Here is a 26,098-nt window from a genome sequence, read left to right as displayed (position 1 = left end):
GTGTGTGTGTGTGTGTGTGTGTGTGTGTGTGTGTGTGTGTGTGTGTGTGTGTGTGTGTGTGTCTCAGCTAAACCGCTGCAACCTAGCGCCTCTGGGAGCCGGAGTAGATGGGCGGTTTCCGCCAACTCCGGACACTTCCTCAAGTGTAGCCCAAGTACCTGCAGTCCCTTGGCGCGCTTGTAGAATTAGCTTTTACAGAACTAGCCCACTCTGGAGCTTTAGCGATCTGGAAGTTAATATTTTTTTCTTTGAAATAACATCAGCCCTAAGTTGGGAAGAGGCTTTCAGGTCGTTCTCAGGCCCACTTAGCATCGGGAATTTGTGGGGTCTGGGGTCTCCTTAAGCAGTCCACAGCCAGCCGCGCGCCCCACCCCCCTGCCCGTGCCTCCACTACTGCCTGGCGAGTGTGCGTGCCTGCGCCTCTTCCTGTCTCCTCTGTGACCCCCACCACGCAGCCCTTTGTCCCTTGGCAGGCAGTAAGTGAATCTGAAGCCTTGGTCCTGGGTAGCCAAAGCGATCATGGGATGCCTGTTGGAATTTGGAAAAAGAGAAATAGAGACCTGAGAGAGATCTACGGAATCATCTCCTCCAACTGTCCTTTCGCAGCTGAAGGCACCCAGATACAAAAGAGTCTAAAGATTTTTCAAAGATCACACAGCTCTTAAAACCTGTATAACCTGCATATGTCTTTTCCTTCACTGATGAAAGTAATGAAGTGGTAGGGCTTAATAGGATTTTATTGGGTCTCAAAATACAAAGAAGCAAACATTTTAAAAAGGTGATTTAAATACAGTGCTACTCAATTCCTATAGATTTTTGTTGGCACCATAGTTGAATTCCTTTAGAAAACAAAATCCTAACCCTGAAATTAATGCAAGGAAGCAGACAGGAGTCCTAGGACTTTCCTATAAACCTCTGCAGGGCTGGAACAGGGATTTCCCAGAGGTCCCGGAAACAAGTTTGGGTGATCAGAATACTGGAGGCCCTAGTGAACAAGCAACTCAGGTGGCCTCTTGTGGGAAGGGCTGGCCAGATGAGCTTGTGTGGTCTCCTCCATGCCCAGCACCCAGCAGGGTGCCAGCTTGGTCTTATCTTCATTTCAGTCTCCCCTGCCATGAAGAAGTGGTTCCAGTTGGCTGTTAGGAAAAAATAAATAAAATACAGCCTAGAGTTTGGGCATAAGATCAGGATTGGATATTTTGACTTGGAGGGTTGTTGTTGACCTAGAAATGCTTATTGTGATTGTAATCAGTTATCCTAAAGAGAGTCTGGGTACTGATTGCCTATCCTTCTCCATCCCCCAACGTTTCTCTCCATGGTACCACCTTTCTCCCAGTTGGCTGGGAGTCTCTATGTTTGAGGGCACCAGACTCCGCATCCCAGCCCCCTCATTTATAGCTAATTCATTACCAAGTCCCATCCACGTTCTTCTGTGCATCCAGGAAATTATCTTCCTGTCTCCATTCCCTCTGCTCCCTCCTTAAACCATGTCCGCGTTACAGTAAGAGTCTCCTCTCTTGACTTCTGGCCACGAGTCCCTTTCTTCATTTTAATCCATCATCTTTCATGCTGACAGATTAATATTCCTAAAATTCTGATTGCACCACATCACTTCTTTCAAGAAATCACAATGGCTCCCCAGTATTCACTTCTATTTAAGTCTTCTCCAGCCAATATTTTTGGGGGTCTGCTGTGTGCCAGGGAGTGTTACTACATGCTGAGGCTTAAACCAAGAACAAGACAATATCCTTGCCCTTGATTTGTTGACAGGCTAGCAGATGATGTATAGCCACCTGGGAGAGAAAGAGATGTAAAGAAAGAACCACAAAACAAAGCAAAACATTGGGAGTGTGCAAAAACATCAAGGAGACACAGATGAGGGAGAAATATTTTCCTGCATGGGAAGAGCTAGGAATATTTCTGCTGGGCTTTGAAGCATGGGGAGGAGTTCAAGGAGATGGGAAAGGCTGGAAGGAGGGGAAGCATAGCAGGCAAAGGGAAGAGCCTGAGCAAAGACCTAGAGATGTGAAAGCGTTGGTATGGACATGGTGGCATCAAGGCCATTCTTCATCTGGATGTTTCAAACTTGCCTTAATTTGAGTCTACTTTATTGATCCAAGAACAACCCAACTCTTCCCTGCCTGAAATCCTTCACTCCACTTACCTGTTCTTTTTATCGTGGTCTTGTATGTCCCCTACCCCCAGCTCAGAAATGCAGATTTCCTCTCTGCTGGTCTAAATTTTGCCAGGAAGTGGATCCCAGCCCTTCTTGCACACGCCCATCCCTCTCTTCCATGAACCCATTTTATGTGTTCCCCTGCATTCTTTGCACGGTCTCTGTATTCAGCCTGGACATGTCCTAGTGGGCAAGCCGCATCTCCCCAGCCACCCCAAAGTTTCTCCAGAGCAGCTCCTGGGTTTCTGTTCCTAGGGCCTCTCCCGGGCCGTGGGGCACAGTTCTGGCACAGTTCCAGCACCTTGCCAGCACCAGCGAACTTGAAAATGTGACTGGCTTTGACCTTCCATCCTACTTTTCCCTCCTTTCTCTTCTTCTCTCCACTTGTCCCACCTTTTATCTTTCTTCGTGTGTGTGTGCAGAATCGTGATATTTATTTACATATGTGCAGATCTAAAGGTTGCATGTGTGTTTATTGGCTGGCTTCTCTTTGAAGGTAATGGTTTAGAAATGCTGTGCCAATTGCTCACGCAGGGCCCAGTCTGCCACTGGGAGGGGAGCTTCAGTGTGAGGCTCTGCCTTGAGGCCGCTTTGCTGACTCTTGCCCTCTTTCAGGATCCCCCCTCTTCACTCCCCTCTGCTTGACCTGTGCGCTGATGCTGGGCCACCCCTCATCTTGGGCCTGATTTGCCTTCTTTGCTTTCTCCAACCCATCAAAACTGACTTCTCCGGTTTCTGGAGCCTTGCTGGCCTGATGAACTCTTTCAGGTCATGTTTAATGAGCCCTGTGTGTGTGCTGGGCTTGATGCTTTCATCCTTCCAGCAACCTGTGACAGACACAGTATCATCTGCATTTTACGAGGAAGGAAACTCCGCTTACTTGCCTGAGGTCAACAACTCAGGTTTTGAGTCTAAGTCTTAGAACCCAGCTTCCTAAGTCTGGTGCTCTTTCCACTATATCACTGTTTCCTGAAAGGGTTGTTTTCAGAACACCTGAATCAGAATTAGGATCTGGTGGGGAAAAAAACCAGATTCCAGGGTGGAGGCAGGGCCTGGGAGAATGAGCATTTTAAAGAGAGCCTCAGGTAATTCTGCACGCTCAGGTTTGAGGACCACTGCCCTAGGCTGCCTTTACAATGAGGTTCTAATGACAGGTGGTGAGTTAATTAGCCACTGGATCCCAGGTAGCACGGTCCTTTTTAACAGAGGCCTTGACCTTGACTCTTAAGGAGTGAGCCATGGAGCAGAGCCCCCTTTTGGTCAAGGGGGTCTTCAGTTCAGTCCTGAAGGCATGCTCCCCACCTCTCCCCATCAGGCTCACTGTGAGTGTATTTCTGGGCCTGAGCATGTGCTGAGGGAGAGGGACCAGGGTGGATTGGTTTGGAGACCCAAGTTGCCTGAGGTGACAGTGGCCTGGGACTCCCCAAACAGGGCTGAGCATGTGGGCGTGGTGAGTCCCACCTCCTTCCCTGGAGTGGGGTCTGGTCACTGACACATCTCCTTCATTCTACAGGCCTTTATTTTGCACCCTCCCACCTCTAGGCTTGCTTTCCCCATCTGTAACAAAGGATGGCCACATCCTGGGGAGCTGGTGTAGGGACTGGTGCACAGGCACACGGGGCATTAAGCAAAGGCCCGGCACCTAGTGGGTGCCCGGTGTCAGTTTGCATCCCATTTAACTGCTCTGTACCCAGTCAGCGCTTGGCAGGCAGTTGGTGCTCAATAGATGAGCTCTAGAAAAAGTATGTCATCTCAGGCCCCCTCAGGTCCGGGGGGTTTGTGTCTGAAGGGCTGAATATTGCAACCTTATATTCAAACCCAGGAGATGAACACCTCCAGCTGTGCAGTAATAATAGTGATGATGATGATGATGATGATGATGAAGAAGAATTATCCATTCAACATCCTCTTCCCTCTTCATTTCCTTCCTCCAATTTCCCTTTAGTTTCCTCTAAGAAGGACCTAAGAAACAGGTAGGCAGCAGTTTGCTTTTATTGATGGTTACTTGTCCCGGGAGAGTGGTCTCTTTCTGCTTATCTCTTTTTCTTTTTCTCTAATCCTTTCCCTGAACATACTGTGCATGCTGTCTTCTCCCATGAGCCTTACTCAAGCGGATCACCGAGCAGTACCCCGGCAGCGTTCTCCCTTAACCCCTCTCCTCTCGGGCGTGGTCCGGAGAGCCTGCTTACACTACACTTGTCCCAGAAGGGTGGCATCAGGCAGCCCACGACCTGGGCTGGGCAACCCTCCCAGACAGCTGGCCGTCTGCCCTAGGGCTGGCCAGCAGCAAGGACCCAAATAATGAGTGATTAATGGGCGCCCCATCTAATCTCCTGCCAGGGGAAATGAAGGGCCAGCCGTGGGCTGGGGCTCGTCATGACCTGCTCCAGGTGGGCTTGGAATGCACCCAGCTCAGGATGGGGATTAAGGCTTGAAAGATGAGAGGAAATGAGACGTTAACCCTTTAGGTTGTGGCCCTCTGAGCCCCAGCAGGGAAATCGCAAGGGAATTATCTGTAGGCATCTGATGAAAGGGGAGCTTGGCCTTTGATTTACGGCAGGGACACAGCCACATGACTGAGGGGAGAGCAGCAGGGTGAGACAAGTGACGTCTTTGACTTAACCATTTTTCTTGGAGGCTCAGGTTAATTTCTTATGCAAATGGATACACGGACTGCAGGGAGGCTGCTCTACCTGCTTCCTTCTTGGAAACCTTCCGATCATATCAGCACGTCACAGATTTGTAGTTGCCAAACAGACTTTTCCTTCTGTAGCACAGTGCCTCTGATCCCTTGTCATTTCGAGGAGGATGGAGAAGGGAGTCTGCCACTGGCTGGACACCGTCTTCGGCAGCGGGTCCACCTCCTTCCCCGGGTCAGGCAGCTGAGGGTGGGAGCCCTCCCGAGCCGGCTGCCTGAGTTCAGGCCTTGACTCAGCCATGCTGGGGGGCCCTGAACAGTTCCTTAACCTCTTGTGCTGTAAGTCTTCCCATCTGTAAAATGGGCATAATAATACATACATACATACATACTGTGGGTGAAAGTCATGAGAACGTAAAAAGCTTAAAACAGCCTCAGGCACGTGGATGTGCCATGTGAAGGTTAGCCATCACTTTTTTCTCGCCTCTCTGGGAAGGATGTAAGCAGCTTCTCTTCCACACCTCTCACATTTGCTTAGGGTGATTGATCTCGATTGTTTGACCTCTAACCCTCACATGCCTTGAATTCTGGTCCCTCTCGCCCCTCCCTTTGCTACTGGCTCCCTGGCCTTCAGCTGCCCTTTTGATTCCACTCCTCGCCCCCCGCCCCTGCCTCCATGCTTGGCGGCCAGAGCTGGTGGACTGGGGAGTGACACCTGCCTGGTCCTGTGGTGGCACGGCCCTTCCACGCCAGCGCTGCCCGCAGCCAGCCTCGCTGTGACCTGACAGCCCGGAGAAAAGTGGCTGAGAGTAGGGAGGGCAGCTGCCTTGAAAGCAAAATTAGGAGCCGTGGAGACAGTCTGACCTGGGTGCAAATCACGGCTCTGCCCCTTCTTCTGGTTTCTTTGAGCTCTGGTTGCTTCATCCTTGATTGATGCTAAGAATAGCAACACTTATCTAATGGTCGAGAGGGTCCCACCCGACAGTGGACATGAGGCTCTTTGAGACTGTCGGTGGAGGCAGAGAGTTTATTGCTGGTTATAAGGTGAGCCTTGGGAGTGGAGCTGTGTGTCTGCAAGTTTTGAAGTCTTGTTACAGGGTATGCACCGACATCCTAGCCTCTAGCTCTGTTTAGTGTCTTTTCCAGAACAGACGAGTACTCAAGTCCTGCTTGACTTTAGTGATGCTTTAGTCAAGGCCCAGGGTTTTATTCTTTTTTTTTTTTGATTAATTTTTATTGGAGTATAGTTGATTTACGATGTTGTGTTAGTTTCTGCTGTACAGCAATGTGTATCAGTTATACATATACATATATCCACTCTTGTTTAGATTTTTTTCCCATATAGGTCATTACAGAGTATTGAGTAGAGTTCCTTGTGCTATACAGTAGGTTCTTATTAGTCCAAGGTTTCATTCTGCTTGAAGTTCAAAGGATCTTCTGACCAGCTAAGGGAGAGGGAACTGCTGTTTATGGAGCTCTGTGTCAGGTGCTGGGATTTACCTGCATGAACTTATTTAAGCCTCTCAACAATCCATGTAAGCTAGACAATATTCTCCTTGTTGTACAGCCTAGAAAACTGAGGCTCAGAGAGGTTAAGGAAATTACATGGGCTCACACAGCAAGCGGATGTCAGAGTGATATTTGAATTCCAAGTCATCTGCCTCCAAACTATGTGCTCTGGGGGAACTACTGGGCCAGTTAGTGCCTCATTATAATTATAACCCGCTGAGAAGTCTAATTGTAACCACTTAAAAGTCTAATTGTAACCCACTTGAAAATTTTAAAAATTGAGATTCACCATTTTAAAGTACACAGTTCAGTGGTTTTTACTTTATTCACAAAGTTGTGCCGCCATCACCATGATCTAATTCCAGAATATTTTCAGCACCCCTAAAAGAAATTCTGCACCCATTAGAAATCATTCCCCACTCCTTCCTCTCCCAGCCCGTGGAAACCATGACTCTACCTTCTGTCTCTATGGATTCTGGACATTTTATATAAATGGAATCATATAATACATGGTCTTTTGTGACTGACTTCTTTCACTAAGAATAACGTTTCCAGGGTTTGTCCATGTTGAAGCATGTATCAGTGCTTCTTTCCTTTTTATTGCTGTGTAACCCACTTAAACTAAAAAGTAAGGCTGACTATTTTGCTTAGAGAAGGGGTGGAGTTACAATCGCAAAACAGATGTAGCACAAAGGGGGGCTCATTTTTTACTGTGGGCAGGTGTGAAAGAACCGTGAATATGGGGGCAGGTGGAGTGAGTACGGCTGCCTGAGTGTGTGGAGGCGGAGGCGGGAGGGAGGTTGGCTGGGTTCCCATGTCTGGGAGTAGCAGGGATGCCCAGCTTCTCTTCTCCAGGCACTCGTGCTGCCCTTGGCTTGTGCCACTGGCAAAGCCTATTGAGATGTGCCCTGGAGAGGCCATGTGGGTGCCATGGACCCCTGCCTGGGAGAGGCGGGCTGGAGGGTTTTGGAGCTGTCTTTGCCACAGTCTGCCTAGTTTCGGTACAGTATAGACAGTTTAGCCCCTGCACAGTCTGCTGCATCGCTTTTAACTCCACGTGGACCCCAGTGTCAAAAGCTGTTTGCTGATAACGGCACTGCTGATTTGCTTTTTAAGTTTCTAGATATAACACTTTATTTTTTTCTGATTACAAAGGTAAGATATATTTATTGCAGAAAACTTAGAAAATACAGAAAACACAAAGAAGAACAATAAAAATCAACCATAATTTCCCAACCAATGATGACCATTATTTTGAATGTGTATCTTCCTGGTGTCTTTCTCTCTCTCTCTCACCCTGCCCACACACACTTTTATAAAATTGCTATTATGTTAAACATATTGTTTTGTTCACTACTTTTTTCACTTAATAATTCATCATAAACATTTTCCTTCTGTACCAAACATTCGATATTCTTCCAAGACATGATTTTTTAAATGACTGCAGTGTATTTTTTTAAAATATTACTGTTTGATTTATGATAAAAACCCTCCAGAAAGTAGGCATAGAGGGAACTTACCTCAACATAATTATGGCCATATATGACAACCCCACAGCAAACATCATTCTCAGTGGTGAAAAACTGAAACCATTTCCACTAAGATCAGGAACAAGACAAGGTTGCCCACTCTCACCGCTATTATTCAACATAGTTTTGGAAGTTTTAGCCAGAGCAATCAGAGAAGAAAAAGAAATAAAAGGGATCCAAATTGGAAAAGAAGAAATAAAGCTATCACTGTTTGCAGATGACATGATACTATACATAGAGAATCCTAAAGATGCTACCAGAAAACTACTAGAGCTAATCAATGAATTTGGTAAAGTAGCAGGATACGAAAGTAATGCACAGAAATCTCTTGCATTCCGATACACTAATGATGAAAAATCTGAAAGAGAAATTAAGGAAACACTCCCATTTACCATTGCAACAAAAAGAATAAAATACCTAGGAATAAACCTACCTAAGGAGACAAAAGACCTGTATGCAGAAAACTATAAGACACTGATGAAAGAGATTAAAGATGATACAAACAGATGGAGAGATATACCATGTTCTTGGATTGGAAGGATGAACATTGTGAAAATGACTATACTACCCAAAGCAATCTACAGATTCAATGCAATCCCTATCAAACTACCAGTGGCATTTTTCACAGAACTAGAACAAGAAATTGCACAATTTGTATGGAAACACAAAAGACCCTGAATAGCCAAAGCAATCTTAAGAAAGAAAAACGGAGCTGGAGGAATCAAGCTTCTGGACTTCACACTATACTACAAAGCTACGGTAATCAAGACAGTATGGTACTGGCACAAAAACAGAAATATAGATCAATGGAACAGGATAGAAAGCCCAGAGATAAACCCACATACATATGGTCACCTTGTTTCTGATAAACGAGGCAAGAATATACAATGGAGAAAAGACAGCATCTTCAAAGAGTGGTGCTGGGAAAACTGGACAGCTACATGTAAAAGAATGAAATTAGAATACTCCCTAACACCATACACAAAAATAAACTCAACGTGGATTAAGGACCTAAATCTAAGGCCAGACACTGTAAAACTCTTAGAGGAAACCATAGGCAGAACACTCTATGACATAAATCACAGCAAGATCCTTTTTGACCCAGCTCCTAGAGAAATGGAAATAAAGACAAAAATAAACAAATGGGCCGTAATGAAACTTAAAAGCTTTTGCACAACAAAGGAAACCATAAACAAGATGAAAAGACAACCCTCAGAATGGTAGAAAATATTTGCAAATGAAGCAACTGACAAAGGACTAATCTGCAAAATTTATGAGCAGCTCATGCAGCTCAATATCAAAAAAACAAATAACTCAATCCAAAAATGGGCAAAAGACCTAAATAGACATTCCTCCAAAGAAGATATACAGATTGCCAACAACACATGAAAGGATGCTCAACATCCCTAATCATTAGAGAAATGCAAATCAAAACTACAATGAGATATCACCTCACACTGTTCAGACTGACCATCCTCAAAAAGTCTACAAGCAATAAATGCTGGAGAGGGTGTGGAGAAAAGGAAACCCTCTTGCAGTGTTGGTGGGAATGTAAATTGATACAGCCACTATGGAGAACAGTATGGAGGTTCCTTAAAAAACTAAAAATAGAACTATCATACGACCCAGCAATCCCACTACCGGGCATATACCCTGAGAAAACCATAATTCAAAAAGAGTCAGGTATCACAATGTTCATTGCAACTCTATTTACAATAGCCAGGACATGGAAGCAACCTAAGTGTCCATCAACAGATGAATGGATAAAGAAGATGTGGCACATATATACATATATATGTGGAATATAATATGTGGCACATATATATGGAATATTACTCAGCCATAAAAAGAAATGAAATTGAGTTATTTGTAGTGAGGTGGATGGACCTAGAGTCTGTCATACAGAGTGAAGTAAGTCAGAAAGAGAAAAACAAATACCATATGCTAACACATATATATGGAATCTAAAGAAAAAAAAAAGGTTCTGAAGAACCTAGGGGCAGGACAGGAATAAAGATGCAGACGTAGAGAATGGACTTGAGGACACAGGAAGGGGGAAGGGTAAGCTGGGACGAAGTGAGAGAGTGGCATGGACATATATACACTACCAAATGTAAAATAGATAGCTAGTGGGAAGCAGCCGCATAGCACAGGGAGATCAGCTCGGTGCTTTGTGACCACCTAGAGGGGTGGGATAGGGAGGGTGGGAGGGAGACGCAAGAGGGAGGAGATATGGGGATATATGTATATGTATAGCTGATTCACTTTGTTATAAAGCAGAAATTAACACACCATTGTAAAGCAATTATACTCCAATAAAGATGTTAAAAAAATATTAATGTTTGCTTAAACAGTCCCCTATTTTGGACGTGATTTTTTTTTCAGTTTTTCAATATTATTTATAAATAAAACTGCTTCTTTTGTGCATTTTTTGTACATCTATTAATGCATAGCGCTCCTTCTGGGGCAAAAGATATAAATACTCTTAAGGTATTTGATACATATTATCAAATTGGCCTTCCAGAAAACTATATAATTCCACAACTGTGCTATATTTTAACTTGAGTTTTACTGTACATGTTACTTTGCCGAAGTACCCCTCCGTTCCCCTCTCCCTCCCTTCTCCCCTCCCTTCTCTGTACCCCCTGGCTCACCCCACATATCTGCATAGTACACTAATTGCTCATATTATTTTCTCCTTGGTATTTGCCTATATTTTAATTTAAGCGTGTCTTTTTCACATTGTATGATTTTTATGTTAACATTTCTCTTGACATAGTCGGGGTTCCCATTTTTAAGCTTAGTGACCATTTCCATCATTTTGCCCCATCACGGTTTCCTTAGCCATTCCCCATCCTCTGTTAGAGATCTACGTGGTTTCTAGTTTCTTCCTCATCAAAAAATTATTACTACCAACTTGAATGTTCAATTTGCTCTTTTGTTTTGTGTTTTTCTGATCTCATGTTCCATTTTGGAAATTCAGTTCCCGGTCATTTAATTACTAGGTCCAAAGCAGGAACTGTTCTGATAACATTAATGCTGCTGAGGGGCCTTCAGAGAAAAGGCACCTGGGAGGCCCAGGTGAGAGAACCCAGAAACAGAATGGATGCTTGTTTTGGCCTCCCTTTTCCCTTCCTTATTAAGTACTGTTCTTTCCTCGGGGAAACATGGGAGGAACTCAACACCTCACTCCTACAAGGGATATAGGAGGTGCTGCGAATTGGGACTTTCCGAGTTCCATGCAGGGAAATTATGTCAGTGTTTGTATGGTGTCCACATATAAATGGCATCATATGATAGGTGGTCTTTTGTGACTAGCTTCTTTCACTAAGCATAGTGAAGGGGAAGATCTTGGCGGCTTCTGAGATTGTGCAAATACGCTTTCGTGGTTCTGCGTGGGCCTCGTCTTGCGTCCATTCACCCTGCTTCCAGTACTTTCTGAGCCCCGGCCACGCATGGCAGCAGGAGCCTCCATCGTAAATGGTGTGAATTCCAGTCCTGACTTTGTCACTTAGTGCCTGTGAACAGCTTAACCTGTTCCAGCTTCAGTTTCCTCGTTTGTGAAAAGGACTAATGATCACTGTACCTGCCGTCAGAGTGAGAGGAGACAGCGTTTGTTCGTTCCTCTCTTGAAACGAAGGGCCTTCATGGGCGCTGGGACATCTGTCTGCCTTCAAGAGAAAGGAGCTGGCATTCCTGCCTTCGGGGGCACTAACAGCCTTGGAGGGGCCAGGCGGGGAGACGATGCGTGTGATAAAGGGAAGGCAGGGGCCCAGGAGAAGGGCATCAGACTGAAAGTGGTGGGAGGTCACAGCAACTTAAGAAGGGCCGCACGCTAACATGGGAAAGGGAGGGAGGACGCAGAAGCCTGTTTTACGGGAGGGCTGCGTTCTCGAAGACCTCACAGAATTCAGATCTCTCATCATTCAGACTGTGGTTTTCCCCAGAGAATAAATGTACAGAGCGTGCATGGGTGCGTGGTGCATTCTCAGAATGCGTAATTTTGCTTGAAGTTGGCTTTTCACGCTGTCACTGTTATCACCAACACTGCACAGAGGGCTCGCTCGTAAATGGCCCACTTGGTATCTCAGGACGGTTGTTTGGCTTCCTCAATAGCCAAGCTGCTGGTGGTGGTTGTTACTGTCATCAGCACAGTGTGTTTTCAATCCAGCACCACCATCTGACAGACCATCTAGATCAGAGGTCAGCAAACTTTTTTTGTAAAGGGCCAGTGAGTTAATATTTCAGCTTTGTAGGGTCTTTGTTGCAACTAATCAGCTCTGCCTTTTGAGCACAAAAGCAACCATAGACGATACGGAAAAGAACGGGCAGTAAAACCTTACTTACGCGCGCTGCAATTTGAATTTCATATAATTTTCATGTCGTAAAATAGTATTCTTCCTTCGATATTTGTTCAGCCATTTGAAAATGTGACAAGAGCAGGCCGTGGGACAGGTCTGGCCCACTGGCCAGCGTTTGCTGACCCCTGGTCTAGATGACTGTAATATTTGAAAATTGTTTTCAATTGAGTGAATGTTAAAAAAAAAATAAAGAGAGTGAACGTTAAAATAGCCCTGCAGTCAACAAAATCACTCATAGAAGTTCCAGTGATCATAAGAGTATAGCTAAGTTCACAGGTTCTATCAAAAGATTGTGGGTATTTATCAGCCTGGGCGATACCAGTGTAGGCAAGTTATTCTAACGAATTTTAAAATTTAAATCATATTGTTTTGAAATGTAGGCATCAATTGACTTTATTAATAGTTATATCATTCTATTTCGTGGTTCAAATTGTATCCCATAACTTTGTTCATTACTGTGTACCATCCTAGAATCTAACAATTCTGTCTGCCCCTAGACAGTCTGATGGCCTATGGTAAGGGGTTTGGAGCTTGATTCTGGCTGGAATTGTTGTTGTAGGAGCATGGGAAGGAGCACCAAGGCGTATGTCTGGCACATGGTGAATGTGGGATAAACTTTGTTCTCTCTTTTCCCTTTCTTTTCCTCCCCACCCAAATGTTCTGTATATTTGGTCAGCTCCAAAACATGCTGAGCCTCTTTGAAATTGGTACTCTGGTTCTTTCCACATGCAGTAAAGTCACTAACCTTTTTAAATGGAAACAAAAACAAAGGCTGTTAGAAAGCAGTTTCCCCTCCCGGGTCACCAGCTTTCCCTTGCTGGAGAATAAGCAGTGCTGTGCTGAGACCGCGGCCGGGGCCAGAAGAGAGGCCCCAGGTCCAAAGCAGGCGCCTCCAGCTGGGTGCAGACCCAGCTCTCCAGCCAGGAGGGGGGCGTCTGGTCTGCTGGCTGCTCTGAGGTCCACGGCTCCTGGGTGTATCTTGGTTTCAGAGATTCCAACGGTAGGAAAGCCAGGATCCTCTCCAGATGGGAGACCACCAGCCCCGAAGGTGACTGTGCTGCTGTGGTTCTTGGCTCTCGAGTGTGCTTTTGCTGTGTGTGTTGGATGGAAGGCCCGTCTTGAGTAGACGTGTGTTTGTGTTGTTCAGGGGGCTGATGTGCGTAACCACGTGTGCTTTCTGGCCTGGGGTCTGGCAGGATGTGAAGAGAGGCAGCCACTATCCTTTGGCCGGTGAGATTTTGCACTGTTATGTTGGGGAGGGGGCTGGCATTCTCCCTGTGCTTTTGGAGCTCTTTGGTTTATAGACGAGTGGTCTTGGAGCCGAGGGCATAGACATTGAGTCCTGACTCTGCCACCACTTTGCCATTTGATCTCCAGTAACCCATCCTACTCTGTCTCTGGGGTCACTAATTCCTCACTCCTGAATGAATGATGATAGCCATTTCTGGGGGCCCATTTCTCAGCTGAGACATGTGGGGAGCCTGGACTTTCACTCCCACCCAGCAGCAGTAAGGCGTCCTTGCCCCTCCCCACTGGGTGGTCAGAGGAGGCCTAGTGGAGAGTCAGGACTCTTACCACCACCCAGTAGTAATGAGGCCATGCATCCCCTCCTGCTCCCTGCCTTCCCCCAGTGGTGCCAGTGGAGGCCTTGTGAGGCACAGTGATGTGGCCCTCCTACCCCTCCCAGCCAGGGAAGTATCAGTGGAGACTTGTTGGGGAGCTGGAACCCCCTCCCCTCTCAGCAGTAATGATGAGTCCTCCTCCCCCCTTAGGAGGCCAAGCGGGGAACCTGGACTTCTATCCCCACCTGGCTGTGATGAGGTAGGATTCCCCTTCCTCAGCTGGAGCAGTGTCAGAGGAAGCCAGGTAAAATGGAAGGTTTAAGTAAGTTCTAGAGCCTCATAACGTAATACCTAAAATGTCCAGGTTTTAATTGAAAACCACTCATCACACCAAGTTGCATGGAGATCTCAAGCTTAATGAGAAGGGACAACACTGAGGTGACAGGGAAGTGGCAATTATCTGCCGAAGATTTTGAAGCAGTCATCATAAACATGCTTCAGTGAGCAATTACGAACATGCTTGACACAAACGAGAAAAAAAATAGTCTCAGCAAAGAAACAAAAGGCATAAAGAAGAACCAAATGAACATTTTAGAATGGAAAAAGACAGTAACCGAAAGAAAATCACACTGGTTGGGCTATACAGCAGAATGGAGATGACAAAGGAAAGAATCAGTGAATTTGAAGACATAACCATAAACATTCCCCAATCTGAAGGACAGAGAGAAAATAGACGAGAGGAAGAGAAAAAGAGCAGATCCCCAGGGGACCTGACACTTGGGTCTTTGAAATCCCAGTAGAGGGGAAAGAGGGTAGGACTGAAAAAGTTCTCAATGGACTAATTGCTGAAAACTTCCCAAGGTTAGGATGAGACACAACCCTACAGATTCAAGAGCTTAGTAAATTCCGAACAGGATAAATCCAAAGAAATCCATACTGAGATATGTCATGCTCAAACTTCCGAAAATAATTTTGAAAAAGAAGAAAGTAGGAGGAGTCAGTCTCCCAGGTTTCAAGACTTATAGCCACAGTAATCAAGACCGTGTGGTGTTGGCAGAGGGACAGAAGAGAGAACCTAGAGGTGTGCCCATCTGATTTTTGGCAAAGGTGCTTTAGGGAAATCAGAGAAACACTTACTGCAGTGATCTGGATGGTGATTTGGAAGAGGCTGGTAGTAGATGGAGAGGAGGGGGGGAGGGTTTACCTGAGAGACAGTTACAAACAAAGAATTGACAGCTGGCAAGAGATGGGGTCTAGGGCTCATGGGAGGGGGAAATCACAGAAGCCCAGGTAGGCTTTGAGCTTTGTTCATTGGAAGAATAGTGATACCGCCATCAAAGTAGGAAAGCTCGACAGGAAGAGGACTTTGTGTGGAGCTGGTGACCAGGTCCTTTTATCATTCAGCACGTGTGGGCCATCAGCAGGAGGAAACTAGAAGTACAGGAAAACAGTGTGAATGAGAGGGTAGGCCTTGAGATGTTGGGTATTTGAGACCTCTGCATGAGATAATAATCAAAGAGGTCAGAGTGTAAGAGTGCTTACCCAGTGTACAGAGCTCATTAGCGGGGGATGGGTTTGTGGTTGATATTTTTCTAGTCCTGGTTTGGGTCCCAGGGGGAGCAGACAGAGGAGACCGGCAGGGAACAGACGCAAATGGCTGCTGACAGTTGGGTTCAAGAAAAAGGGTACGGTAACGGTTTTATTCTTGCCAACCCAATTGTCTTTTACTGTCCCCCTTGACCTTTGGGTGACCTTTGACTCCAGTGACTTGCCTCTCTTGGTTTCCTTGAAAATATTTCCTAATTCACAAGATGGCTGTCTGTTTTTCATTATCATAATCTTTTAATCATGGCACCCGATTTCAGCTTTACCTAATACCAGCCCATCACAGAGTTGTGTCAAGGAAATAAGACTAATTTGCTGGGTTTTTGCTTCCCTCTGTAAGGATATATGAGCCTTTCAGCCTACACCGCACAGCAGTGATTGCTACAAATCATTGACTAGATTTCTATCGCTTAAAAAAATAATGACATAACTCAAATGTCAATGCAGAAGCCCCAGGAGCTGAGCAGGAAAAGGCAAATCCTTCTCTCTGATGTTCAGAAGCACCAAGGGCAGAGTGTGTGGCCGGCTGATTTACGGTGGCCGAGGCACACGGAGCCGGGATGTGTTCTGGACGGGTAAGTGCATGGGGGCACTGAGATGATATGCTGGACTCAAGGCCAAAGCTGCCGTGGTGGAGTGAATGGGGCAGAGCACAACCTCATACACAGCAGCTCCCCTGGCGGGGCCCAGGCTGCAGCCTGCGTTGTGCACTCGGTAAATGTGAACTCAAGCAGCTCTCCAGGAAATGTGTATCTGATGCAGTGTGTCAGGGGACCTGAGAGGCAGCTTAATGGAGCGCTGACACAAGCCAGGACTCGACAGCAGGTGGGCTTGGGTTCCATCATGCTGCTGCCCTTTACTAGGGGCATATTGCCTCTGGTGACCTCGGACACACTGCTTCACTGCTCGCCGCCTCAGTTTCCTTCTGTGTAAAATGGATATATCAATAGCACCTACCTCGTAAAGTAATGTTTGAAAAGTGTTCAGTGCAGTCTGTCAGGTATTATACACTCAATAAAAATTAAAAATCCGTAGTCTGATGTGGACATGGTGGGGGGAAGAGGAGGGTGGGACGAATTGGGAGATTAGGATTGACATATATACACTACCATGTGTAAAATGGATAGCTAGTGGGAACCTGCTATAAAGCACAGGGAGCTCAGCTCGGTGCTCTGCGATGACCTAGATGGGTGGGATGGGAGGGTGGGGTGGGAGGGAGGTCCAAGAGGGAGGGGATATATGTATACATATAGCTGATTCATTTCATTGTACAGCAGAAACTAACCCAACATTGTAAAGCAATTATACTGCAATAAAAATAATCTCTAGTCTGAGCTTTGCCTCTAATTAGCTGCGATACTTTGCACCAGTCAGCTTATTTCATTGAGCAATCAGTTTATTCATCTGTGAATCATGATTACAAAATAATGGATTTGGAGAGTTGGGTTGGAATCTCCCAGTTTTTGTGTGCTTTGTGATTCTGTGACGAGATGTCAATCAGAAAAGTCACAAAGGAAATAATTGAAAGATTTAAAGACAAAATAAAAACTTATTTGCATAAAAGTTACAAGCAAAATTAAAAGACAAAAATCAAACTGAAAGGACTTGACAAAATAAGGGTCAATGTCCTTAATATAGAAACAGCTTCTTAAAAATCAACTGAAAACATTATGAGCTCTACCGAAAAACTGGCAAAAGAGGTAAAAAATGCACAGAAGAGATAGTACACATGGCTAATAAAAATGAAAAACGATTCCAACTTTACTAGTAATTGAAGGAATACAGTTAAAATGACTTACCTTTTTTTTTTTTTTTGGCCTGTTGTGACTAACACACTGAATGCCCACCCTGTACCAAGCAAAGTTATTTACTCAAAGGTTTCCTGGGAGTATGGACAGACCACATTTTCCACACGCTCTTGCAGTTAGGTATGGCCATATGACTAATAGAATATAAGTGGCAGTGATTTGTTAACAGCTTCTCAAAGCTGTTAGCTCAATCCCCCATGCTTTCTCTTTTCCCTTGTTTGTTCACTGGCTGGAAAGTAGAAAAAAACCAGCTGAGGATTCCGAGGCTCTAGACAATGGTGGAGCCACTAGATGAAAAGACACTGGGTCCCTGGATGCCTGCGTGCCTGTGTGGAGCAGTGTGCCCCTTCCAAGCCACATCAGACAATGAATTGAGCAAAAACTTATTGTTGTGTTAAGGCTTTGAAACTCTGGGATGGTTTGTTGCAGCTCTTAGCCCACCCTAACTAATTATGGATCAAATTTAAAAAAGATTATAATGCTAACATTATTGGCAAGTGTGTTTATTTCATCCACTACAGTGGGATTTTAGGTGGATATGCTCTTTTTGAAAACAACCCATATATAAGAAGGACCTTAAATAGTCATACCTTTTGGCTTAGTGATTCTGGTTTTAGGAATCTACCATAAGGATCTAAGCAGAGAAACAGATAAAGAATTTCCTATAAAGATACTCATCACAAATTCCAACAATAAGGGAACTACTTAGATATGTTATCCAGCTTCCATGGGGTGAGCTATTATACAGTGATTAAATGAGATGTTTATGATTTAAAGTCAAAAATAGAATGCAAAACTGTATAAGTGATTTTGTATATGTAGAATAGATAGATAATATAGCTAAGCATTAAGCACAGAAAAAAGACCAGAAGGAAGAACATCAAAAGCATTCAGAGTGGTTAACCTGGAATCTGAGGCTATGAGTAATTATAGCTTTCCTCTTTATGTTTTCCTGTAGCTTTCAATTTTTCCTCAATAAACATGTGCAATTGTAGAGACAGTTTTTTGCTAAAAGACTATCATATTAGCTATGTTCCACCCAGCCTTGAAGTCTCACCTAGACCTATCTTGTGGATGAATATGATGCTTGCTATCTGTGAGTTTGTCTCTTAGTGTTAGTGCACGTGGCATACCCACTTCCCCGACGTGTGTGTGTGTACGTGTGTGTGGTGCATACGTAGATGTACACAGGTGTTTGCCAGAGTGCGAAGAGGCCATTTGGAGATGCCAGGACCTTATATCACAAGGAGGGGAAGGTGGACCAGGAGGGGAGCTCAGCCTGAGCCAAAGCTGCCATTAGTCTCATGGCCACCTGCCTTTGACCAAAGGTGGCTGGAGAATATATTGCTTTTTTTTTTTTTTTTTTAACATCTTTATTGAAGTATAATTGCCTTACAATGTTGTGTTAGCTTCTGCTTTATAACAAAGTGAATCAGTTATACACATACAATATGTTCCCATATCTCTTCCCTCTTGCATCTCCCTCCCTCCCACCCTCCCCATCCCACCCCTCTAGGTGGTCACAAAGCACCGAGCTGATCTCCCTGTGCTATGTGACTGCTTCCCACTAGCTATCTATTTTACATTTAGTAGTGTATATATGTCCATGCCACTCTCTCACCCTTCACATCTTACCCTTCTCCCTCCCCATATCCCCAAGTCCATTCTCTGGTAGGTCTGTGTCTTTATTCCCGTCTTGCCACTAGGTTCTTCATGACCTTTTTTTTTTTTTTCTTAGATTCCATATATATGTGTTAGCATACTGTATTTGTTTTTCTCTTTCTGACTTACTTCACTCTGTATGACAGACTCTAACTCCATCCACCTCATTACAAATACCTCCATTTCATTTCTTTTTATGGCTGAGTAATATTCCATTGTATATATGTGCCACATCTTCTTTATCCATTCATCTGTCGATGGACATTTAGGTTGCTTCCATGTCCTGGCTATTGTAAATAGAGCTGCAATGAACATTTTGGTACATGACTCTTTTTGAACTATGGTTTTCTCAGGGTATATGCCCAGTAGTGGGATTGCTGGGTCGTATGGTAGTTCTATTTGTAGTTTTTTAAGGAACCTCCATAGTGTTCTCCATAGTGGCTGTATCAATTTACATTCCCACCAACAGTGCAAGAGTGTTCCCTTTCCTCCACACCCTCTCCAGCATTTATTGTTTCTAGATTTTTTGATGATGGCCATTCTGATCGGTGTGAGATGATATCTCATTGTAGTTTTGATTTGCATTTCTCTAATGATTAATGATGTTGAGCATTCTTTCATGTGTCTGTTGGCAATCTGTATATCTTCTTTGGAGAAATGTCTATTTAGGTCTTCTGCCCATTTTTGGATTGGGTTGTTCGTTGTTTTGTTATTGAGCTGCATGAGCTGCTTGTAAATCTTGGAGATGAATCCTTTGTCAGTTGCTTCATTTGCAAATATTTTCTCCCATTCTGAGGGTTGTCTTTTGATCTTGTTTATGGTTTCCTTTGCTGTGCAAAAGCTTTTAAGTTTCATTAGGTCCCATTTGTTTATTTGTGTTCTTATTTCCATTTCTCTGGGAGCTGGGTCAAAAAGAATCTTGCTGTGATGTATGTCATAGAGTGTTCTGCCTATGTTTTCCTCTAAGAGTTTGATAGTGTCTGGCCTTACATTTAGGTCTTTAATCCATTTTGAGTTTATTTTTGTGCATGGTGTCAGGGAGTGTTCTAATTTCATACTTTTACATGTACCTGTCCAATTTTCCCAGCACCACTTATTGAAGAGGCTGTCTTTTCTCCACTGTATATTCTTGCCTCCTTTATCAAAGATAAGGTGACCATATGTGTGTGGGTTTATCTCTGGGCTTTCTATCCTGTTCCATTGATCTATATTTCTGTTTTTGTGCCAGTACCAAACTGTCTTGATTACTGTAGCTTTGTAATATAGTCTGAAGTCAGGGAGCCTGATTCCCCCAGCTCCATTTTTCGTTCTCAAGATTGCTTTGGCTATTCGGGGTCTTTTGTGTTTCCAAACAAATTGTGAAATTTTTTGTTCTAGTTCTGTGAAAAATGCCAGTGGTAGTTTGATAGGGATTGCATTGAATCTGTAGATTGCTTTGGGTAGTATAGTCATTTTCACAATGTTGATTCTTCCAATCCAGGAACATGGTATATCTCTCCATCTATTTGTATCATCTTTAATTTCTTTCATCAGTGTCTTATAATTTTCTGCATACAGGTCTTTTGTCTCCTTAGGTAGGTTTATTCCTAGATATTTTATTCTTTTTGTTGCAATGGTAAACGGGAGTGTTTTCTTAATTTCACTTTCAGATTTTTCATCATTAGTGTATAGAAATGCAAGAGATTTCTGTGCATTAATTTTGTATCCTGCTACTTTACCAAATTCATTGATTAGCTCTAGGAGTTTTCTGGTAGCATCTTTAGGATTCTCTATGTCTAGTATCATGTCATCTGCAAACAGTGACAGCTTTACTTCTTCTTTTCCGATTTGGATTCCTTTTATTTCTTTGTCTTCTCTGATTGCTGTGGCTAACACTTCCAAAACTATGTTGAATAATAGTGGTGAGAGTGGGCAACCTTGTCTTGTTCCTGAGCTTAGTGGAAATGGTTTCAGTTTTTCACCATTGAGGACAATGTTGGCTGTGGGTTTGTCATATATGGCCTTTATTATGTTGAGGAAAGTTCCCTCTATGCCTACTTTCTGCAGGGCTTTTATCATAAATGGGTGTTGAATTTTGTCGAAAGCTTTCTCTGCATCTATTGAGATGATCATATGGTTTTTCTCCTTCAATTTGTTAATATGGTGTATCACATTGATTGATTTGCGTATATTGAAGAATCCTTGCATTCCTGGGATAAACCCCACTTGATCATGGTGTATGATCCTTTTAATGTGCTGTTGGATTCTGTTTGCTAGTATTTTGTTGAGGATTTTTGCATCTATGTTCATCAGTGATATTGGCCTGTAGTTTTCTTTCTTTGTGACATCTTTGTCTGGTTTTGGTATCAGGGTGATGGTGGCCTCGTAGAATGAGTTTGGGAGTGTTCCTCCCTTATATTGCTTTTTGAAATGAGATTCATCATCGCCTTGGAGAAGGCCTGGGTAGCACATCAGAAAATCTGTGTTTCCTGTGCAGAGCTCAGGCTGTGGAAGTCTGATCTTGTTTCCTTTGATGACTACAATCCAGGGATTGCAAATCACTCTTGGCAGAGGATGCAGGGGAGAGGTTGAGTCTGAGTGGGGAAGAAGGCTGGAGTCTGCCTCTAGGTATCTTCGATTCCTAGGTAGGGTGGCCTGCATCACATCACAGCTGTTTATTCGTGTGTCCAAGTAGGGCAGAGAAGGTCACTGATGGTGTTAATTTCAGAAACAATTAGCAGTCACTACAAAACAGGAAAGTCTCTATTCAGATTGTGGGCTGGGCATCAGTACGTTAGAAATGTAGTATGGTCATGCTTGAAGAGAATGTCCTCCGAGTGAGATTGAATGTTAAGTTCTCTCTGTCATCACAGAACACCTATTGGGCCCCCCAGCTGCTGTTCTAGGCACCAGGAATATAAAAAATAAGTCTTTGAGAAAAGTCTTTACTCTTCTATAGTGTCCTGTTATGGGGAGGAAAGGAAAGCACAAATCATGATGACACACTGTGGCAGTTGCTAGGTTGGAGTTCTGCATATGCGACTTACACAGAAGTAAAGAAATTTAACCAAGTTTATCAAGTGCTGTAAATCAAGTGACTAAGTAACATTTGGAGAAGAGAAAGCGCTCTTACTCCAAATGCATTTCTCCCTTCGATCTGCAGTATCATGTCATCGGAAATTGAAAAAGCAACTCTCTACAGAAGCAGGAACAAATGGCTCATTTATTGAAAATATCTTGCCTGCCTGATATTTCTACCCTTGACTGTTTCCCTCAGTTACCTGGGAAGCATTTTTTAGGACTGAAAGCAAATATATACCACATCAATGTTGATGACCATGAAAATGATGTAGTTTGCATTGAAATGCGTGACTAATCTGTGCTGATTACCTAGTTTCTCCAGGGAAGAAAGGAGAAGTAAGGTGTTTCCTTTAATGAGTTAACAAAACCCACTGTAATGTGTTTGCTTAATAGTATCCAGGGAGTTTTAAGATCTTCTTAACATTTTTACCTAATTCAGATTCTCTGGGTTTTCAGGATGCTCTGGGCAAGCCAGCCAGTTTGCAGAATGGAAGTTCAATGGGAAGAAATGAGTTCTGTGGCTGGGTTTGAATGTGATGGGAAAAAAGGATGGGCTTTGCAAGGGGTGGAAGAAAAGACCAGAGATTGAGAGCAGTGGGATTGTCAGGAGAACATACCTCTGGCTGGCCTCAGATCAGTAGGGGGAGACTGGAAAGGTGACCGGGGACCTGGGGCTCCAAGGTCAGCTTTCCTGAATACCCTGCTGCCTGAGGCAGGATTTCCTGAAAGGGCTGTGGCGAGTGGTGATGGCCAGCAGAGGGCTTGGGAGGGTCGGACCCTCCGTGGAGGCAGCACACATCTGCGGTGGGCCGGTGCCTTTGTTCTTTCTCTAGGGCAGTCTGTAGCCATTCACTGAGCACCAGCAATAGCACCTAGAGAGAAATCAGACATGGCCCCGCTCCCTAAGAAGTAAAAGTCTATTGGAGACACGTGCTGTTCATCCTTCATTCATTCATCAAACTTTTATTGCAGGGCCACTCTGTACCAGGCAAAGATGAGTAAAGATGAAAAGATGAATAAACTTATCCCTGGCCTTGAGAAGCTCCCCATCCAGTGAGGGACAAGCGTAAACAGAACATAGAGCGAGCATGCCTGGTATCGGTTAAAAGAGATGATAATCCCTTCTCTTTTAAGCTTCTAGACCCTGTCCTGTACCTCCTATTGTTCTCTGGCAAATTTGCCCACCGTATTGTTAATGGTGACTCTTTTGAGAAAGCATATTTCTTTCTCAAAAGAATAACGTAAGTGCTAATAATAAAAGTCCACTGTGCTATTTACTTCCTTGGACTGTTGGCATTCCTTTTGCCTGTACCAGCCATTGGGCACTCAGTCTAGGGTAATGTATCGTTGTGAAAGAAATATTCATTTATGTATTTTTGTATTTATTTGTCTGCCTCAGTAAAAGTGTAAGCTTCTCAAGGGCAGGGATCCCCCCCACCCCCGCTTATCATATGTAGTATCTGGCACGAAGCTTCCTACCCCAATAGGTATTGAAAGCTCATTAGCTGGTAACCTGATTGCCCCACATACAAATGTTCAAGGACTTCAGGATCACTGGTCCCAGCCCTACAGGAGACCTGGGACCACTCTGATGTGTTGCGACTTGAGGAATCCATTCAGCATATCCATTGAGACCTAGAGTGTTCCTTTATCTCTAAACTAGTAGTCGAGATGACACCTGGGAAAAGATGTGGGCCAGCAGCAGACACAGACTCTGTTTTGATCCTTTAAGCCAGCCCTGTTCGTGTGTGGGTAGAAGGCAGTATCCAATGACGGTTCAGTGCATAAACTCTGGGCTCAGGCTGCCTGGGTTTGCCTTGTGACTTTCCCACCTACTAGCTGGGTGACTTTGGAAAAGTTATTTAACTTCTCTGCACCTCCATTTCTCAATGGTACCTCCTTCATGGGGTTGTTGTGAGGATAAAATGAGTTAATGTAAAGCACTTAGAAAACCATCTGACACATGGTAACCACTCAGTAGATGTTTGCTCGGGTCCCCAGCTACATTATTATTATTCTTATCTGAAATAATAGGTTATTAAATTGCTCATCTTGACTCACTTTGCTGTAGGTGATGTTCATGGCACAGTCAAGTCATGTCCTGAAATGTTTCATCTCCCAGCAAAGAGGTGAGGTACACCCAGTCCCCTTGGGGTAGCCTCCATCCATCCATTCCTTCATTTGTTGAGTGTCTAGCTATGATTCTCTACCAGGTGGGAGGTAGTGAGTCTAATAAAGTGAAAAGAGGAGAAGCCCTGTGGTTGGTGGTCTGTATTCAAGTCCAAGCCCTACCCTCCACCCGTCGTGTGGCCTAAGTTTTGCTATGAGAATTAAATAACATGCTTATATCGCATATCAGGTGTGTAGTGTAGTAAAAGTGGATTCCTGACTTTCTTGACTTTTCTTCCACTTTCCTGTTAATGGAAGACAAAGGTAGGTTGGACACACTGATGTTGGGAGCCGACATCCTGGTACTTTGGTCCACAGACAACGGGACCAGTCAGGTGGGGACGCTGCACACAGTGGGCTGGGGTTCTGAGAGACGATATTTCTGGGGGAAGAAGACAGTATTTCAGGGGGAGAAGCCTATGTGTGACGGCGGGGAGGGCAGGAAGGGGATCTGGGGTCTGTGGTTGGGATGTGGCCGCGAGGTGGTCTTTTGGAACCCAGACCTGAGAGGCTGATCAGACCCTTCTCTTTAGGGTGCACTGAAATCAGGGGGCGTCTTCCAGGGGTTCTGGTTAGGCCAAGAAGAGAAGGGGCAGGAAGGATACTCAGAGGTGGCCTGTGGGAAAGGGGCAGCACAACAGCGCCAATGTCCAGGGCACCGTGGCCCGTTCTGGGGTCAGGGAAGCCAGCTCCTTCCCTGGGTTACATCTGTTGTGGCCCCTCTTTCCGTCCCCTCCATCCCAAGCCTTCGTGCCTCCTGTCACATCCTTCCTGTTCCCCAGGTGTGTGGGGACCGTGACTTTGGCCTGAACCAAATCAGGTGACTTGTCCAGCCTTCCTGCAGGGTCTTTGTGGAAAGGAGAGCCGGCGGGGCCTCCATCGGCCAGGGAACATATGTTTTAACAGAAACTAGATCGTTTGATTTTTTTGTTCACTGTCAAGAAAGGTTATAAATCAACAGGAGCAAACCCCCAAAGGTGACTCGCTCCACAGATAGCATGTTTACTCAATCCCCAGCGCTGTTGCCAAATGGATTTTCAGGAAACCTCACTTTCCTCAGGTCCCTCCCTGCTGCAGAACCTACAAGGGCTCTTTCTTCCCCATCTCATCAAAATTCTCTTGGTGCTTCCCAGGGCTTGGATAACGTGTCTTCGCCACATCTTCACAGTTTTACTCCTTCATCACGGTGAGAATCCTGCAATGCCTTCTGATCGTCCAGAGCCAGGGCTTTTAAACTTTTCTGACCGGTAGCCACAGTGAGACATACTTACTTAGCCTCACTGTGTGTGATAAATGCTGGTACTTTCTTTTTTGTTCTTTTCTATTTCATTTTAAAAAGTGCAGGTCATGACTCACGCAGTTGATTTCATGACAGACTAATGAGTTGTGACCCACAGTTTGAAAAGCAGAGCTGACTTAGCACATAGTAATCATGTTAGCACGTCCAGGCTCGTACTGTTCACTGCGGGACAGGCCAATCAATCGAGAGACGAGCTGCTGGGGCAAGGAATAGCGACTTAATTCAGAAAGCCAGCAGACCGAGAAGACGGTGGACTCGTGTCCCAAAGAACCATCTTACCCAGGTTTGGATGCCAGTTCCTTTTATAGAACAAAGAAGGGGAGGTGAGGAGGTAAAGTAAAAAAGGTGATTAGTTGTTAGAAATATTTCCTGGTTCCGGCCAGACTCCACAGGGGATGTGTTAATTTCTATCTTCCTGCAGCCATTCACAGGTAGGCCTGGTCAGGAAGTTTCCTGTGAGCTAAACAAAGGTATTTTAACTTAACACTCAGGCATGGGAGGCAGGGTTCCTGGAGAATGGGCCGTTATGTATACTTTAAGCTCTAGGCAACATCCCTTGAGTGATTAATTTGTAGAAAAAGCAATAGAATACAAAAGTTAAAGAAACAGATCCAACATGGAGTCAGATTTGTTCTTCCCTATCACAATCATAGAGACCCAGGTGAATATCAGGAAATGGCAGAGCTGCTACCAGCTGTGCCAGGACACCGCTCATCAAC

At 44.6% G+C, this 26,098-nt stretch overlaps 1 protein-coding gene across 2 annotated transcripts in view; it reads left to right on the top strand.

Moving 5' to 3' along the window:
- The window catches only part of THSD4 (thrombospondin type 1 domain containing 4), a 583,087-nt gene that overhangs the window by 723 nt on the left and 556,266 nt on the right, over positions 1 to 26,098 (top strand). The gene's annotated exons all lie outside the window — the stretch shown is intronic.

The sequence above is a fragment of the Balaenoptera musculus genome, chromosome 2 (genome assembly GCF_009873245.2).
Source record: "Balaenoptera musculus isolate JJ_BM4_2016_0621 chromosome 2, mBalMus1.pri.v3, whole genome shotgun sequence".
Taxonomy (NCBI): Eukaryota; Metazoa; Chordata; class Mammalia; order Artiodactyla; family Balaenopteridae; genus Balaenoptera; species Balaenoptera musculus.
The sequence above is the reverse complement of the archived record's forward strand: the minus strand, read 5'-3'. Positions and strand labels throughout refer to the sequence as shown.